This window comes from Heterodontus francisci, chromosome 24 (assembly GCF_036365525.1).
Source record: "Heterodontus francisci isolate sHetFra1 chromosome 24, sHetFra1.hap1, whole genome shotgun sequence".
NCBI classification, from domain to species: domain Eukaryota; kingdom Metazoa; phylum Chordata; class Chondrichthyes; order Heterodontiformes; family Heterodontidae; genus Heterodontus; species Heterodontus francisci.
Genome location: NC_090394.1, coordinates 68,028,792 through 68,048,424, shown reverse-complemented (window position 1 = coordinate 68,048,424; position 19,633 = coordinate 68,028,792).

Genomic DNA, 19,633 nt, shown 5'->3' with positions numbered 1-19,633 from the left:
CCTCCAGGCGCTTATCCATTGTCTCTCGAGATAAGGAGGCCAAAGAAGAAAAGAAAAGATTAGTGAAGACAAATGTAGGTCCCTTACAGTCAGAAACAGTGGAAATTATAATGGGGAACAAAGAAATGGCAGAACAATTAAACACATTCTTGGCTTCTGTCTTCACAAAGGAGGACACAAATAACCTCCCAGAAATGTTAGGGAACCAAGAGTCTAATGAGAGGGAGGAACTGAAGGAAATTAGTATTCATAAAAAATAATGCTAGGGAAATTAATGGGGTTAAAGGCTGACAAATCCCCAGGGCCTGATAATCTACATCCCAGAGGACTAAAGGAAGTGGCCCTGGAAATAGTGGATGTATTGGTGGTCATCTTCCAAAATTCTATAGACTCTGAAGCAGTTCCTACAGTTTGGAGGGTGTCAAATGTAACCCCACAATTTAAAAAAGGAGGGAGAGAAAAAACAGGGAATTACAGACCAGTTAGCCTTACTTCAGTAGTGGGGAAAATGCTCGAGTCTATTATAAAGGATGTTGATAGCAGAACACCCAGAAAACAAAAACGGGATTGGACAAAGTCAGCATGTGTTTACGAGAGGGAAATCATGCCTAACAAATCTACTGGAATTTTTTGAGGATGCAACTAGTAGAATAGATAAGGGAGAACCAGTGGATGAGGTGTATTTGGATTTTCAGAAGGCTTTGATAAGGTCCCACATAAGAGGTTAGTGTGCAAAATTAAAGCACATGGGATTGGGGGTAATATACTGGCATGGATTGAGAATTGGTTGACAGACAGGAAACAGAGAGTAGGAATAAACGGGTCTTTTTCCGGGTGGCAGGCAGTGACTAGTGGGGTACCGCAGGGATCAGTTCTTGGGCTGCAGCTATTCACAATATATATCAATGACTTGGGTGAGGGAACTAAATGTAACATTTCCAAGTTTGTAGACGACACAAAGCTGGGGGGACTGTGAGCTGTGAAAAGGATGCAAAGAGACTCCAATGTGATTTGGACAAGTTGGATGAGTGGGCAAATGCCTGGCAGATGCAGTATAATGTTGATAAATGTGAAGTTATCCACTTTGGTTGTAAAAACAGAAAGGCAGATTATTATCTGAATGGTGATAGATTGGGAAAGGGGAGGTACAATGAGACGCGGGTGTCCTTGTACACCAGTCGCTAAAAGCAAGCATTCAGGTGCAGCAAGCAGTTAGGAAGGCAAATGGTATGTTGGCCTTCATTGCGAGAGGATTTGAGTACAGGAGCAAGGATGTCTTACTGCAGTTATACAGGGCCTTGGTGAGACCACATCTGGAGTATTGTGTGCAGTTTTGGTCTCCTTATCTGAGGAAGGATGTTCTTGCCATGGAGGGAATGCAAAGAAGATTTACTAGGCTGATTCCTGGGATGGCAGGATTGACGTATGAGGAGAGATTGGGTCGACTAGGCCTATATTCACTAGAGTTTAGAAGAATGAGAGGGGATCTCATAGAAACCTATCAAATTCTAACAGGACTAGACAGGCTAGATGCAAGGAGGATGTTCCCAATGGCTGGGGAGTCCAGAACCAGGGGTCACAGTCTCAGGATACGGGGTATATCATTTAAAATCGAGAAGAGGAGAAATTTTTTCACTCAGTGGTGCACCTGTGGAATTCTCTACCGTAGAAGGCAGTGGAGGCTAAGTCATTAAATATATTCAAGAAGGAGTTAGATATATTTCTTAATGCCAAAGGGATCAAAGGATATGGGGAGAAAGTGGGAACAGGGTACTGAATTAGATGATCAGCCATGGTCTTTTTTGAATGGTGGAGCAGGCTTGAAGGGCTGAATAGCCTACTCCTGCTCCTATTTTCTATGGAATTAATGATTATTTAAAGTTGAACTAAATTTGGGACGGGGGGGTGGTATTCTAACTCAGAAATGGACCGCAGCAAGAATTAATTTCCCTCCCACCTGTGGCAGCAGGAAGTCACGGTGATTCTAACTGGTGGGCCTTATTTAAATGCCATCAGTCCACTCCTGCCTGGAATTAGTGGGCAGAGGGCACAGAGTGGCTGACAGTAGGGGAAGATCGGGCGGCCCTCTGCTGCTCAGTGGTTTTCAGGTAAGTGTCAGAGACAGGCATTCAAGAGAGTCCAGCGAGAGAAAAGGAGGATGGAGTAGGGTTGCCAACGCAGTAGGTTGGACGCAGTTCTGGAGATTTCCCACTTGACCTCCCGCCTTCATGCTCCCGCTATTGGTTGTCCGACACATCCGCCTTCAGGGCACCTCACCTTCCCTCAGCCAATTGGAAAAGGAACAGATGCTTGATTACCCAATTGTTCAATCCTTGACTAACGGAACAGTCTTTTTCCCATCATTTCCCAAATGGGTTTCATAAAGTGCCACAAAAGAAGGCTTGTCAACAAAGTTGAAGCCCATGTAATAAAAGGGACAATGATAGCATGGATACAAAGTTGGCTGAGTGACAGGAAACAGAGAGTTGTGATGGCTGGTTATTTTTCGGACTGGGCGAAGGTATACAGTGGCTCCCCAGGGTCAGTGCTAGGACTCCTGCTTTTCTTGACCTATATTAATGACCTGGAGGGGGGGTGGATTTTATGCTGTCTCCCAAGGCGATTTTGGAGGGGGGAGAGCATTTAATCAGGCAGGATAGTTGGGGGGGGGGGGACCCCGCCACCTTCCCACCACCTTCCCACCTCCACCCCAATTAAGTCAGTGGCGGGAAGGCCTGGGAATGGCCTTGCCTCTTCGCCACCTATTAAGGTCCTTAAGGGGCAATTAATGCCCAATTAAGGGCCTCTTTCCACTGCCGGTATTAACCCAGCGGCAAGGGGGGGCCTATCGCCACACAGGGAGCATGACATTCAAACTTGTGCGGGTTCCATGTGGTCTCCGGGGGGGAGGGAATCCCTCGTTCAAAGGCACTTGGTGCCTGTTTGAGGGACTCGGCATCGGGAAGGGGGGGCCCACTGAGAGTCACCCCGCACCCCCCCCCTGCCCTTACACCTTCCTGCCCCAAGACCCATGCCATGAAACCGCTCCCGCGCATCACTCACCTGAGTCCAGGATCCAACACTGATCTAGGCCTCGGGTGGGGGTCTTTCTCACAGCAGCCACTGCCTCCCTGGTGGCGCTGCTGAGCAAAAGAGCTGCCGGCCTCTGATTAGCTGGCAGCTCTTGATGGGTGGGACCTCTGACCCCAGCGTTGTTGATCCTGGCGAAGGTGCACCGCTGTCCACTTAAGTGGTACTGAATTCGGCCTTCCCGAAAAGAGGTGACAGGACGCTCCTGCTGGCTCTCCAGCCAGCAGGCAAAATCTCCGTTGCCTACATTAAATACCACCCTTGCTGTGTGATCTCCACTTTTAAATGATTAATATTGGACTTGGTGGGCATGAAATTCGGTTGCATAGCGCCAGAGGCCTAGTGCCACCAGCCACTTTCCGCATGGCCCGTGCAGCGCTCTGTAAGGAGAAGGGCACACTCGTTCCTGTATGTGCCGGAAGACTTTGAATTAACGTTATCCTGACATCACGCAGCTGCCAAGCAGCCATGCAGGTCCAGGCAGCAGCTTCGTATTCTGCTGCAAGATGGGCCCTGCACTAACATTATTTAAAGAGCCAGACATCCAAATTGCAGGTAAGGTAATTTTTAAGAACCTTTTCTATTGCAAAGTTGTTGGGAGTAACTCTGGAGCGTTGTAGTGAGTGTTGCTGTATCCTCTCAAGGATGGCAGAGGAGTACAAAAGCAAAATACTGCGGATGCTCGAAATTTGAAAAAAAAAACAGAAATGAAAACAGATATTTGCTTTCCAGCATTTTCTGTTTTTATGGCAGAGGACTAGGTGACCTGTCCACACAAAGGCTACAACAGGCGTTGGGTCAGCAGTGGCAGTGCCTCAGGGTCAGCAGCACAACAGGGAGATGGAGCAGAGGCTGCAGAGAGGGCAAGCTGTGCGCCATGTCCTCTGCCAACTTGGAGCCGACTCCTCCCTGCTCCTTGATGGTGACAGAAGACTGGCTACCCGGAAGGCCAGCCAATGCACCCAGCATCTCGGTGTGCATGCCCATCGACAATCTCTTGAGTCCTCTGCAGCTGAACTCGTCTGTGACTTTGCCCTCCAGTGCGCTTGAAAATGAATCATTCTTTCCCCTGGCCTGGCTGCAACCTACCCGTGGCTGATCCCGACTCTATCCTCGCCTCAAAGGTGCCTGCAGTACCAGTAGCTGAGATGATGGCTGCGAGTGTCACATCAAGTGACAGGGCCTCTTCATCAGTGATGTACTGTTGCTCTCTCCTCCTCCTGGGGCTGCTGTGGCTGGGCGGGTAGCAGTTCTTGGGACTAAAAGCAGGAACTCAGAAGGGGAATGTTGGGGGTGACGGACGAGGGGTGGGGTGGGATGCAAGAGGTCCATGGTCCATAGCTTATTCTTCATGCCAGATAGCAGGATGAGGGTGAACTGAGAGTTGAGAAGGGACAAGCAGGTTGTGAATCGCAACCCCTGCAACCCAGAAAATGGGGAAACTGCATTTCTAGTCCTAGATATTGTTTTGGTACCTTAGAATGTTCCCAAATTCCTTTGCCTTTCGACTAATGATTGTGGAGTACAGGCTAAGAACAACTTGGAAATTTCATCCATAAATGCACAAATGTACATGCAATCTACTTAATGGGTAAACGAAAATCCTTGAAAGACTCAATCAAGAAAAACAGTCAACACAAAGAGCAACTTCTCTTTGTCTTTTCCCACCTTTGGGCACCCATCTGGCTTAAATATTGGAAGTTACATAATTAATGAATCAAGTGGTATGTGAAGGCCAATGTGACCAATAGCTAACAGGTTCAATCCAGTTAAGTTGGATAGCTCCAATCTTTGACATGACAGGCCGAGCACGGACACCTTTAAGATTAAGTGAGACATGACACTGGCATGAACAATGATGTATACCTGAGAAATGAAATATTGGTGTGTCCAGCTCTCTCAATGTTATGATTTGAGACTTATTATTTTGTGGCAGCTGTAAGGAAATATTTAATTTAACAACAGTGCTGTCGTGTGTCATTTTATGGAGCAGTTTTCATTTTAATATCCTTTACTAGCTAGAAAGACAGCTCAGCTTCCACCATCTGAATACATATCACAGCATTTACACAGTCATTTTTCCCAACTTACTTTATACAAACAACTTGGGCATGTAGTTGATCAAATACAGCCCTTTCAAAATAAGGTAACTCCAATCTCAGATCTAGTGTCAACTCCTAATAACAGGTATCTGAAAAAGGCCAATTGGGGAATAGGCCATAATGCGGAAGTAATTTGCTTTGGGATTAAGTGTTGCACTTTGGACTATAGAAAAGAACCCAGTTAATTTGAAGTATGGAATGGATGCATGCAATGATTGCGTACGTGGCTCGTAACATGGCCACCATAATAACAAATACCCTATCAGAGATCAAACATAATTGAAAGGTTGGGCATCCACCAGGAATTACGATGATTTAAAGGCTTTGTTTAAAAAGGATTATATTTACCAAGCAAATAGCTTCAAATAAATGGCTAAGGTGAGTGTCAAATTCACTTTCAGAGTAAGATTAGAATAGATCTCGTTGCAGCTTTTGAACAATGACATAAAAATTCAGCTACTTATGAAGATAGGATTATAAAATGTTGACCAATTTCTATTGTCTTAAGAATGCTAATGTTTCTGTTAAAATTTCAATTTGAGTTTAAATGCCATTTCTTGCTCATTCGTTTCGCGAAGCTTTTTTAAAGCGGATCTTTAAGCCTTAAAATCCGCATTTCTTATTGTTATTCAGAGTTGTTCAGCATTGAGTGTTAATAATTGCCTTAATTTCCAGTAATCTGCTCAATGGACTAACTATTGTCTGTACTACAATGCCACTCATTTTGGAAAGGGCAGGTATGTTAAGGAATTTTACAGATCAAATGACTAAAATATGTATTCGTTAAGACTTGGAAAACTGAAGCACAAACAAATGCAATAATAATAATTTAGGACAATATTGAACATGTAAGAAAAAGTGAACCATGAAATACAGCCATTCAGCCCATCCAAGATCATTGCACTGGTACTTCAACTCACTCAGCTATCCAATTGCATCATGAATGAATTAATGTCATTGACTGTACTACCTTATCTTATAAATTATTCCAGATATTGATTGCAACAATAGCAACCTGCTTTTATATGTTGCAGGAATTTATATAGAATCATAGAATTTATGTGATGGTGGAAAATCTTCACAGAGTTGTAACAAAAGAATCATTGAATGCCAAGCCAAAGGAAGATACATTATGAGGGGGTGATCAAAGACTTTGTCAAAGAGGTGGGCTTTAATGAGGGTCTTAAGGGAGGAGAAGGAGGGGGAGGCAGAGGTTCTTATTTTGGAAATTCTAGAGAATGGGGCCTAGACAGTTGAAGGCATGGCCACCAGTGATGGAGCAGAGAGTGTGTTGGGGGTGATGGAGGTCGGGGTGGGGGGCACAGAATGTAATAGATGCCAGAGTGAAAGTAGCAGAAAGTTGGGGGAAGGAGAGTTGGAGGGTTGGAGAAGATTACAGTCACAAGGAAGGCGTAGACCATGAGACTTTAAAGGCGAGGGTGAGAATTTTAAATTTGAGGCATGGGAGACTGAGAGCCAATGGCGGTCACTGAGGACAGGTATCATGGGCGAATGGGAATTCGTGCAATAATATTTTTTCTAATATTCATTTTAAATTGTTATTTTCCAATATTAATTAATCTCTCTTGTTCTAATGGTCTGACATGTTGGTATAAATATTTTAGGCTGAGGCTTCAATGCATTGGTGATAGAGTGCTGGTCCAGAAATACAAGCGCACCCAAAGCAGAAGTGCAGGGAGCAATTCTTCCACCTGAATAGATGAGGGCGAGATGTCTGTAACATTGGCCCAAATGCCTCGTTATCATCGAGCTAGGGAACTGGAGACACCTAATGGGTGCTGCTAGGCAGCTCGCCGGAGAAGAGGAATCAAAGATCAAGCCTCTGCCTCACCTGCTCTAGCCCTCAGGTAAATCATTAAAGGGATTGGGAGAGAGAGGTAACCCAACGAGGAAGGAGGATATCAGTGGTGATCAGGGAGGGTTGAGATCACGATGGGAGAGGGCAAATGATGGCCTGCAGCGACTTGTATGGTTTTAATGCAGGGCTGGAATGAGCGCTCCTGTTCCTCCCAGCTCTCAGTTCAGGGAAATACATTTTAAAGTCTGGCCTTTAGGTGGCAGCTCACAGTGGTCCCTATAAGGACCACCTATTAAGCCGCATGTGGACCAGAGCCAGTAAGCTGCTTTAGAACGCCTGTTGGGGGTAATTAGCTCATGTATGTTAATAAATCCCAGCCCTGAGAATGGATTTGCCTTCCCACCAGTCAGCATCTGCTAAGCCCAAGTCTTAGAGCCAGAACTTCCTGGGGCATAGATATAAAGTAATTGGTAGAATGTTTAGAAGGGAGCTGATGAGTAATCGTTTTACCCAGAGGGTGGTGGGAGTTTGGAACTCACTGCCTGAAAGGGTGGTACAGGCAGAAACCCTCATTGCACTTAAAAAAGTACTTGAATATGCACTTAAAGTGCCATAACCTACAGCGCTATGGACCAATAGCTGGAAAGTGGGATTAGGCTTGATCTTTATCAGCCAGCACAGACATGATGGGCTGAATGACCTCCTTCTTTGCCTTATATTTTCTATGTTTCTATGTTTCTAACTTCCTCCAGCTTAACAATGGGAAGGTCAAAGCCATGAGGATAGAAGTCCAGCTTGAGAGATACTGCAGAACCGGTGGTATCAGATCAATGGCCCATTACACGCCTTGAACACTGAGTGGCGTGTACAACAACCAGCCGACGTAATTCCGCCCATTTCACGCCCATGATGAATTTCTACACCATTGTCTTCATTCCCTCCCGCCCCCACCACAAAACCACCCTCTTCACACCGACTCCATTGCCCTCTCTGACCACTCTCTCAAGCCAAACCAGATCATAATGAATCTGTGTCCTGTTCAACCCTGAGTTGATTTCAAAATCCTCCAGGATATTCATTGTGAATCAGTATTTTGCTCCCTTGTGGATGCATCTGAACAATTAATTATTTCCTCTATTTTCCATGTGCTTTCAATCATATTCATCCTTTAAAGTTCTAATTTTTTCATTAATCTCCTTAACTGTTATAATACAGTGGGAGGGGGATATTGTTGTGATTCATTTCAATTCTACAGTTCTCGATACATACACAGAAACATTTCGGAATGTTTTACAGGACTGTAGATTAAGAGGACACTGAGTTGGGGGAGGGGGGAATGAAGGTCAAAGAAGAGAGCTTCAAAGAGATTTCAAAAAGCACAAAGGGAAAGGGCAAGGTTGACATGATGAAGGGAGTTCAAGATAGCATTAGCAAGGAAGCTGAAATGACAGAGAAACATAGGGCAGAATTTAATGTGCCCCATGGGAGCGTGTTGCAAAGGGGAGGGTGCTGTAGAATCGGGAGAGAAGGCGGGGCAGGGGTGGAGTGTCTGTCGCCTTCCCGATACCATGCAATTTTATCAGTGGCGCAGAAGGTTGAGGACGGCCTTCCCAATCAGAGGCCAATTGCAGCCTGCATTATGTCCAGCCTTGGGTGTACCTACACCAGATGGACTGCAATGGTTCAAGAAGGTGGCTCACCACCACCTTCTCAAGAGCAATTAGGGATGGGCAGCGATTGGTGGCCCTTGCCAGTGATGCTCACATCCCATGAACAAATATGAAAAAAATGTATACTCATAGTTAGAAATTATAAGCACAGATTGATTATGATTGGATAAAGATGGAAGTAAAAATATCATAAACTTTAAAAAATATATATATTTTAAAATGTGGAATTTTTTTTATCATAATGTAGAAATTTGACATTCCACAAATATAAATTAGCTTTTCAGAGTTAGTGAGGCTGTTTAGCAGTAATTATGAACTTAGTATGCTGTTAAAAATCCAGTAACATCTCATTCAACAAGATGTAACTTTTTCAAGGGTTTTTACAGTGAGACTAGCAGCATAAAAGTGGAAGGTATCGTCAATTCACGGATTGCTTGAGATTGTACTCTGGGATGACCTCAGCAGCACACCCTCTGGAGCAGTGTAGAATCACTGACAGCAACGTCTGGATTTCCGCATTATTCTGCGCATGTGTAGACTCCCAAAGTTGTTGTCAGTTTCAGTGGAGTAATTACAGCAAACACTGATAGTTTCGCCGTCATTACCACAGCAAAATCTTGCAGCCATAATGCTGTGAGGAAGGGAGTTACTTCAATGTGATTGGCTGCTCACCCTGCTAACATCACTGCTGTTGAACACCTGGAGATCCCCTGACTTGGAGCCAGATTTAAACTGCCATTGGAAAATGGAAAATCCACACAAGAGAGATCACTAGATCTTTGTGGGCAGCTTTCTTCAAGGTCAAAGCAAATGCCAAAATCCAGCCCAATATCATCATGTTAAAAGTTCTCCATTTTTCCTTGACCTAGCTATCTCAGCAATAAGCTCCATTTAACTTAATTTAGTTTGCCCTTTCTTTCCATTGAATCTTGCCTCCTTGAAATAATATTTCTGTCCTGTCTAAACTGTTCTCAGATGTGATTGCTCGCCCCCAGAGGTTCCATTAACTTCTGCATACTGGATACTGTGTTAATTGCTTGCCGGAAACAGGGCTAGATGTGAGTTCCCCCTAATGGGATCTATTCTATATTGTGTCAAGAAGTTAACTTGCACATTTGCTCGTTCTAATTCTGTTGCCTTTCTTCCACATTACTGAGCATGCCAGTTAATTGAAGTCACCCCTGATTACTATATTATCAGTGCGTATCTTTCTTACCTCATTATATAAGCACAATCATTTTTCTTTACCTCCCTGGAGGGTCTATAAGTGATGTGGATTGTTAACCATGTTCACTGCCTGCTTATTAGTGCAAGCCAGATTTGACAATTGCTTTCCCTGAGATACCATTTCACCATCTACCCCAACTCCTGAACATGTTTTACCTCTGGAAATCGAACTCAGGTCACCCTCTTAAGTAAGCCCAGGATTGCTCAGTCCCTTTGCTGTCATAATCTCCTTCCATTATTTATGCTTTCAACTCTACTATTTTATTCAGAATACTTCAAGCATGCAGGTGAAAGCACTTAACTGTGCTTTTTACTTTTTACTTAAATTCTTTTAACCTTCTTTAATTCTTCAGTTACTATGCTTAAAGGTAACATGCATAAATAAGCATATGATAATAGAGCAAATTACTTCTACAACCTGATTCAAGTGCCTGTACGCAGACTATCCGTATTGTGAGAAAGTAAGATTAAACTAAACAAAGAGAGATTTTCAATAGATCCTTAATTATAGATAAATCTATTTGATTTGAATCATTTCCAAGACAGTTAGGCAGCAGGGAGGGATTGGGTTGTTTTGGCCGTGAGTGGATTGTCAGCAAATAGGTTAAGTTACTCAAAGTGAGTTACCAGGAAATGACCACAATCCACTGTTTCTACTTGAATAAAGGTGATGCACACATCTTTTCACAGGACTTCAGACGAAACTGCGACTTGTTCCCAGGACGAGAACACAGCATTGGAGATTCTTGGTTCATTAATTTGGCTATTGTATTATTGGCTTATGTTTCAGCACTTGTCTACTGACACAAGCTTCATCTGGATTTAGTCTCAGTTGCTCAACAGAGTGCAAAATATATACCAACAGATACTGCTTTGATATAGCTGGAAACGCTCTCTTCTAGTTGAACTCCTTTATCCTGCCTAAATTATTTGACTCATCCCAAAAAAACTGTGACTTAAGCAGGATATTGATTTTTAAAAGAAATAAAATGCATCTCTCAACAAGCGGCTAGAACACTGTTCACTGTTATATCATTGTTTTTTGACTTATATCACCATTCCTTCACTGTTGCTGGGTTAAAATCCTGGAATTCCCTTCCCACCAGCACTGTTGGTGTACCTACACCCCAAGGATTGCAGCAGTTCAAGAAGGCAGCTCACTACCACCTTCTCAAGGGCAATTAGGGATGGGCAATAAATGCTGGCCCAGCCAGCGATGCCCACATCCTATGAACGAATAGAAAATAACGCACTATGTACATATACTACCTGGTATAGGTAACTGGCCTTCACTGAGTTAACTGATCACAAGTGAAATGACAGTAGGGGAGATATATTTGAGCTCAGTGCCTGGGGAAGGGGAAAAATAGCAAGGATTTTTTACTTCTGATCACTATCCCGTGACCCTGCGCGTGTGTGTGTGTGTGTGTGTGCGCACTTGTACATGTGTGAGTTACCCACTGTGACTAGATAGACTGCTGGCACTCAATGTCTAGGCACACATCTTTAAAAGGGCCTCTGGGGCATTATACTGAAGGGTGAGGAACTTTAATTGAAACATTCTCCAGCCACGAGTTAGAAAAAAAGAGGAGAAAGTTAAGGTAAGAAATACACCTTTGATACAGTTGAGGAGGAACTCCCAGTTGTCTCCAGCCAATTTAATCTCCACTCTGTTTACACCTCACTAACACTATATTGCCAGCTGTGGCTCAGTTGGCAGCACTCTTACCTCTGAGTTAGCAGCTTGTGAGTGGAAGTCTGATTTCAGAGACTTGGATATAAAAATCTAGGCTGACACTCTGATGCTGTTCTGAGGGAGTGCTGATTGCTGGAGGTGCTGTTTTTTGGATGAGACATTAAACCAAGGCCCTGTCTGCTCTTTCAGGTGGACGTAAAAGATCCCATGACACTATTTCAAAGAACAACAGGGCAATTATCCCTGGTGTCCTGGACAATATTTGTCCCACAATCAAGATCACAAAATTAGATTATCTGGTCTTTATCGCATTCCTCTTTCTGGGAGCTTGCTGTGCACAAATTGGCTGCCGTGTTTCCTACATTACAACAGTGAATGCACATCAAAAGTAGTTCATTAGCTGTAAAGCACTTTAGAACATCCCGAGGTGGTGAAAGGCGCCATATAAATACAAATTCTTTCTTTTCACTCATTGCTGAACTCACAAATGCCTCGAAGTGGGCTATAAACCAACAAAAATGCATTTATTGATCTACGTGACTCAGCACACATTAATAGGATGAGGTTTAATCCAAACTAACCCATCCTCATCTCTTATATATCCATTGTTTGTCTACATAACAGCAATGATTCCAAGTCAAAAATGATGAATTGAATGTCAAATGCTTTGGGATTTCTTGAATGTGTGATAATGCACTGTATAAATGCAAGTTCCTTTTTTCTTACATATAATGAGTTGGTTTTCTGTAATTGCACCACATGAGTCCTCAGAACTATTGAACCAATTAACATAATAAGCTTTCATCCCTTTCCTATTACTGCTCATATATAAAGGATTAGCCCTCATCCCTGCTCTGAATCAGTTCAGTGTCTCTGGCTAGAAAATGGACATGAAGGCATCGGGTGACGGGAGGATGAAGCTCAGTTTCCATCCTCAGCCAAGTAAAGTGTTGACACTCACTGTCAATACATACACAATAACGCGCATTTACATAGCATCTTTAATGTAAGAAAAATGTTCTTGTGTGCCTCATTGGAGGTTTATCAAACAAAGTTTGACACTGAGCCACATAAAGAGATGTTCGGACAGGTGACAAAAAACTTGGTCAAAGAGGTAAGTTTTAAAGTTTTAAGGGAGGAGAGAGAAGTAGAGAGGAGGAGAGGTTTAAGGTGGGAATTGCAGAGTTTCAGCCTTAGGCAGCTGAATGCAAAACCACCAATGGTCGAGTGATTAAATTCAGGACGCGCAAGAGACCAGAATTGGAGGAGAGCAGAGATCTTGGAGGATTGCAGGGCTGGAGGAGATTACAGAGATAGGGAGGGGCGAGGCCATGGAGGAATTTGAAAATGAGAATATGAAATGAGAATTTTAAAATTGAAAACATGAGTTAACACCGCCAGGAACGGGGAGGAGGAATTTGAGAAAAATAAAGCATTCTGGAATTATTTCCTTAAAAACACTCAAGGCAGGTGCTACTACAGCTTTTGCAAGTTACAGATATATAGACGGGAATTTTAATTCACCCCACTAAGAAGGAATTGAGCAGGTGAGCAGTTATAATGGAGCAGCTGAAATTCCCACCTGGTTTCTGCCAATTCTGGAGCATATCATCGCTGGTTTGGGGGTGGATGAACCACCTCTTGACTAAGGTAGTAACCTCATGCAAATCAATGCACATCAGGTGTCCAGGATGTCCTTGGGGCCTTGGTCCGATTTTAACCCAGGCCTGAGAGCTAAAGCCATCACAGCTTTCCTATTAGGTAAAACCAGCTGTCGGGAGGGTGAAGTCGTCCTCCAAAGTAAGTTAGACACTTCTCTTTGTGAAGCCAGGAGGAGCAGGAATAATCCTCCGGGCCCCACTGGAAAGTCACAACCTCCCCTGCCCCCTTCCATCTCCTGAAACCCACTCTCTGCTGTTTAATTTCTTACCGGTGATCCTTCCTTTGTACTACCCAGAAGCCTACAGCCACCTGTTGGCAAACTGCTGTTTTCTGCCCACTTCAAGTGAGCAACTAACCAGCAACATGTCCACGAGGCCTAGGAGTTAAAATACCACTGGCTTCAAATTTATGCCTGTGAGTGTGTCTTGCCGCTGCCCACACAGAACCTGTTGGGAGTTAAAATCCACCTCCCAGTTAAACATGACAGATGATGCAACTAGCTACAGAGGTCTAATAGACTCTGGAAAAGAAAGCTATTGCAAAATGTATCTCTTGTGTATGCATACGTATAATGCCCGCATACCGTGATGCCACAAGTCCTGGCCAAAGTGGAATTGAATTCTCCCGTCAATTATGCCTGGAGACCACACCACTGTAAGTGACTGGGATTTATTTTACCGGACATAATTTGTACGGTGTAACTAACTCACTGCATTGTGCTGGCAAAATAATCCTGCTTTTATCAGGAGTTTCCGTCATGAGTTCTGTTTGCTGCAGTTCGTACAGGCTCTGTTTAAGTAGACTCCGTTTGCTGTAAAATTTGCTCTGAGTCCTAACATAAGCCCTGGCCTTTGTTACTCATTTGATAACACAGTGGTATCAATACTTACTGCAATTTAAGCGTTATGTGTAGAGAGATGAAACATTTGTGAATGAAAGAATTAAGATGGTAGATTCCAAGGACAGATTTATTTCTTGAGATATAAATACTACAGACAAAAGGTGAGTTCCTTTAGATTATTTCAGTAGTTATCAACCTAAAACAATTTTTTTTTTACCAGATAATCCATTATGTTGCAAGTACATTTTTGTCTCTGTGGAGAATGCACTGAAATAATCAATACCAGTTCTCAACAATGTGTTTTTGCTGAAAAGAAATCTCATCCGTTGACAAGAGAACAATAGGCTTAACTTGCATTCTGCGTCCACTCTTTGGCACGAAGCATCATTACTGTCCTGTGTAATCCAAGTTACTTGTTTTCTCTGCAGTGTGAGCTAAACCAGTGAGTCATTATATCCAAGGCAATGTAAGTGCCACTTGGGTAAACGACTATTGCAGGTGCATTTTTTGTATCGATTTGAATTTTGTAATGAAAAATGGGAAGATTCTCCTGTCTTACTTCAGATAATAGAGTGATGAACTCATCAACCAGCAGGAAGCTGAATGTTAATAAACACCCGGCAGAAAAACACATCGAAGCAGCTGCTGCATTAGAAATGGGAGTAGGCCATTGAGCTCCTCGGGCCTGTTCTGCTATTTAATTAGAATGTGGTGATCTGTAGACCGACTCCATTTACCCACCTTTCCTCCACATCCCTTGATACCCCTCACCTAACAAAAATCTATCGACGTCGGTCTTGAAAGCTTCTATAGTCACAGAATCCACAGCCTTTTGGGGGGAAGAGAATTCCATATTTCCATTACCCTTTGGGTAGAAAAGTGCTTCCGGCTTTCCCTCCTGAATAGTCCAGCTCTAATTTTAAGATTACATCCCCTCGTTCTTGATTGCCCCACCAGAGGAAATAGTTTCTCTGTATCTATCCTATTGGATCCTCTTAGCATTTTAAGCACCCCCCCCCCCCCCCCCCATCAGAGCACCGTTGAATCTGCTCTATTCAAGGGAATGAGGGTCTGATGAAAGGTCATGGACCTGAAAAGTTAACTCTGTTTTTCTCGCCACAGGTGCTGCCAGACCTGCTGAGTATTTCCAGCATTTTCTGTTTATATTTCAGATTTCCAGCATCTGCAGAGTTTTGCTTTTATATTCAAGGGAATAGAAGCCAAGTTTATGGGAACAGTCCTCATAATTTAACCCTCTAAGCCTTGGTATAATTCTGTTTAAAAAGGAAGTGCATGCCCTTTCCTTGTGATGTTTAGTCAATACTGTGCCATGTTGTTGATAGGAGCTGGAAGTCCTTTCTTTCTACTCTTGAAAATGTGTTAGCCTCTATAGGTGGCTTGCTGCAGTTTTGTAATTTATGGCGATCATACTGTTGAAAGTTTATAAACCTGACGTTCTGTAATTTATCATTGGCTTGTTTATAATAAGCAAGCATTTTAAAACTGCAATATCCAATGCACATTCCAGTTTGCTTTATTTAGCCTTTTTAATTTTGTTTCTCTTTCCCCTGCATGTCATACCAGAATTCTTCCTTATTGACAGCAGCAGGGAGGCTGCCTAAAGCCAAGTTGATACAACCTCAGGGCCCAGCCCCTAGAGGGTAGCTTCTAATGATTAGCCCCAAAATTTCTCTCTCTCTGAGGAAGCGCTTCCATCTGATGCTTCTCTTTACTGCCAGACCATGATGGAACTGAGTCATGTCAGACATTGTGAGAATCAACCAAAGGTTGCTAGTTAGTGAAATGCATCTTTCAGCAATGTACTGATCTACGTGCAGGAATGATTTTAGGTTCACACCTAGCATGCTTTCACCTGTTTTCTTCCTGAAGTACTCTCACCCATCGCAACTTTACAATCATCAAAGTGAGGAGATAGAGTTTGAACCATTGGCAGCTGTGTTTTCAGTTAGGCCCTAAGCTCTGGAATTCCCTCCCTAAACCTCTCCACCTCTCTATCTCTCCCTCCTCCTTTTAGACATTCCTCAAAACCTACCTCATTGACCAAGCTTTTGGTCAGCAGTCCTAAGATCTCCTTATGTGGCTCAGTGTTCCATTTTGTTTGGTAATGTCCCTGTGAACTTTCTTGTGAATGTTCCTTGGGATATTTTGCTACATTCCAAGGTGTTATATAATTGCAAACTGTTGTTGTTATTGTTGAACGCAGAGCTAAAAGACTAGTGCATGGACTCATTACACCATGTAATCCCCTGAGGCAGCTGACTCTGACTTTGATAGGTTGAGAGGTGACCCAATAGAGGTCTTTAAGATTATGAAAGCATTTGTTAGGGTAGACGTAGAAAAGATGTTTCTTGCGAAGGAGACCAAAGCTAGAGGTCATCAATATAAGATAGTCACAAATATACCCAACAAAGAATTCAGGAGGAAATTCTTCACCCAGAGAGTGATTAGAATGTGGAACTCACTAATGCAGGGAGTAGTTGCCATGAATAGCATAGATGCATTTAAGGGGAAGCTGGTAAGCACATGAGGGGGTATGCCTATAGGGTGAGATGTAGAAGAGTGGGAGGAGACTTGTGTAGAGTCTAAGCACCGACATGGACCAGTTGAGCTGATTGGCCTGTTTCTGCGTAATATAAATCAGTACATCATAGGAATGATTTTCTTGACCTTTGAACCTGGACAATGCCCCGATCCAGGATGTAAATGGCAAGGAAAAAAAGGGATGGAGACCTACTTTGCTAAGTCTCTTCCCCTTTAAATGTCTTGGGATTTCTCGAAAATTCATGAGAGGAGGGGGGAGAGACCACGTTTTGACTTTGTAGAAGTATTACAAATTCAAAAGCTTTAAAAGATTCATTGAAAATCCTTATCCCTTAATTCTCATCTAGCACAAAAATGAAACACTGTGAAATGGATACTACAACATAATTATATTGCTCTTTAGTAGATTATATGAGACAACTGGTGAGACATCCGAATTGTATACTGCAAGGAGGGGAGGGGAAGGCAAAACACATTGAAAACCCAGGGAAGAATTTTGACAGCTGAGATTTCAATCTACAGTAGTTCCTAAGCTCATTTGCAGCTGAATTATGTAGTTATATAAGACTGCCTGGATTCCATTATGCAATCCATCAATGCCAGCACCTCAGAAGTGCCAGGGAATTCTTACCCACCTGTTCAGAGTGAATCTCGCACTGTCCACCTGAAACAAATGACAGAGAATCTTTTTTGTTCAACTACATTAGGATTCCAACAATCTCTGTGACAGCTTAATTGAAAGAGATGTCTTCAGGTCTGTCAATTCAGTGTTGTGCACATAAATTAACCTGGCATGAACTTAACCTTGAATGAATGGTGCATACATGACCACATATCATGCAAACCATCCAATTTTATGTCAACTCATTCAAACACAAATTAGATTTCTTTCATAAAATAACATTTTCAGATACAGTACTGACGTGCACAAGAAATTTGAAACATTTTTTATTTTTTTTTATTTTTTTTTATTTAGAGATACAGCACTGAAACAGGCCCTTCGGCCCACCGAGTCTGTGCCGACCATCAACCACCCATTTATACTAATCCTAACTAATCCCATATCCCAACAACATCCCCATCTGTCCCTATATTCCCCTACCACCTACCTCTACTAGGGGCAATTTATAATGGCCAATTTACCTATCAACTGCAAGTCTTTTGGTGGTGGGAGGAAACCGGAGCACCCGGAGGAAACCCAAGCAGACACAGGGAGAACTTGCAAACACACAGACAGGACCCAGAATCGAACCCGGGTTGCTGGAGTTGTGAGGCTGCGGTGTTAACCACTGCGCCACTGTGCCGCCCTATAGGCTGGATTTTAAGATCCCGCCGCCGATCTCGGCAGCAAGCTCAAACAATGGTGGGCCGCACGCCAAAGAGCCGCTGCAACCTCAAGCGCGGTGGCTCATTTAAATAGCCAGTGTGGCCCGCCTCCCAATCTCGTGCAGGGGACGGGCTGTTCGTCCCCGGCAATGGCGTCAGCTGCCTGAATGCAGGCGCTGGCGCCATTTTTAAAAAGCAGCTAATCCTGCCACCTAATTTAAATTTTGAAACACATACGCCCCCAAAATTAAATAAATACATCCTTATGCCCCTTTCCCAACCGCCAATAATGATTGCATTAACTATTTGGCCTTCCCCCCAAAACGCTTACCTTTTAGATCTGACCTTCCCACCAAACTGCACAAAGTTTGAAGTTCAACCATCCCACCATCCCCAACACCCATTACATGTATTTGACCCCACCCCCCCCCCCCCCCACTCTGACAAACTTACCCCCTCCCCCACCCCGCCACTGTCATGCCGCCTTTCCACAGACGAGAAATTGAAGTCATGGGAGTGCTGGCTGCTACGCGGAAGATCGTGACAGGCCCTCAGGATTGGAGGTAAGTCTATGTAAATGTATTAATTTTATTCATCATGACATCAAGGGCTTGGTAAAATCCAGCCTAACATGTGGTAAGTGTAGCATGCTTGAGAGGAACAAATGACTATGGACTAATGGTTCCCAAAATTCTCCACCACTAGGGACTTCTGAGGGTTGTGGTCTGGGTCTGTTGCAGACTAATTGATAGAAACTGATTGCTATGACTAATCAACAACTCTATTAGCATTGTATCATGTGACTTTCTGGGTGGTAAAAGGTGAACTAAATATACCTTGGACTTCATTCATCAGCAATTCCCATGTACCTATGGCACTAGGATAGGCCGTTATTACTTTTTATTGAATGATTTGTTTACAGAATCACAGAATAATACAGTGCAGACGAGGCCCTTCAGCCCATCGAGTCTGCACCGATGCATTAAAGACACCTGATCTGTCTACCTAATCCCATTTGCCAGCACTTGGCCCAAAGCCTTGAATGTTATGACATGCCAAGTGCTCATCCAGGCACTTTTTAAAGGATGTGAGGCAACCCGCCTCTACCACCCTCCCAGGCAGTGCATTCCAGACTGTCACCACCCTCTGGGTAAAAAAGTTCTTCCTCAAATCCCCCTTAAACCTCCCGCCCCTCACCTTAAATGTGTGACCCCTTGTAACTGACCCTTCAACTAAGGGGAACAGCTGCTCCCTATCCACCCTGTCCATTGCCCTCATAATCTTGTACACCTCGATCAGGTCACACCTCAGTCTTCTCTGCTCCAGCGAAAACAACCCAAGCCTATCCAACCTCTCTTCATAGCTTAAATGTTCCATCCCAGGCAACATCCTGGTGAATTGCCTCTGCACCTCCTCCAGTGCAATCACATCCTTCCTATAATGTGGCGACCAGAATTGCACACAGTACTCCAGCTGTGGCCTTACCAAAGTTCTATACAACTCCAACATGACCTCCCTGCTTTTGTAATCTATGCCTCGATTGATAAAGGCAAGTGTCCCATATGCCTTTTTCACCACCCTATTAACCTGCCCTTCTGCCTTCAGAGATCTATGGACAAACACGCCAAGGTCCCTTTG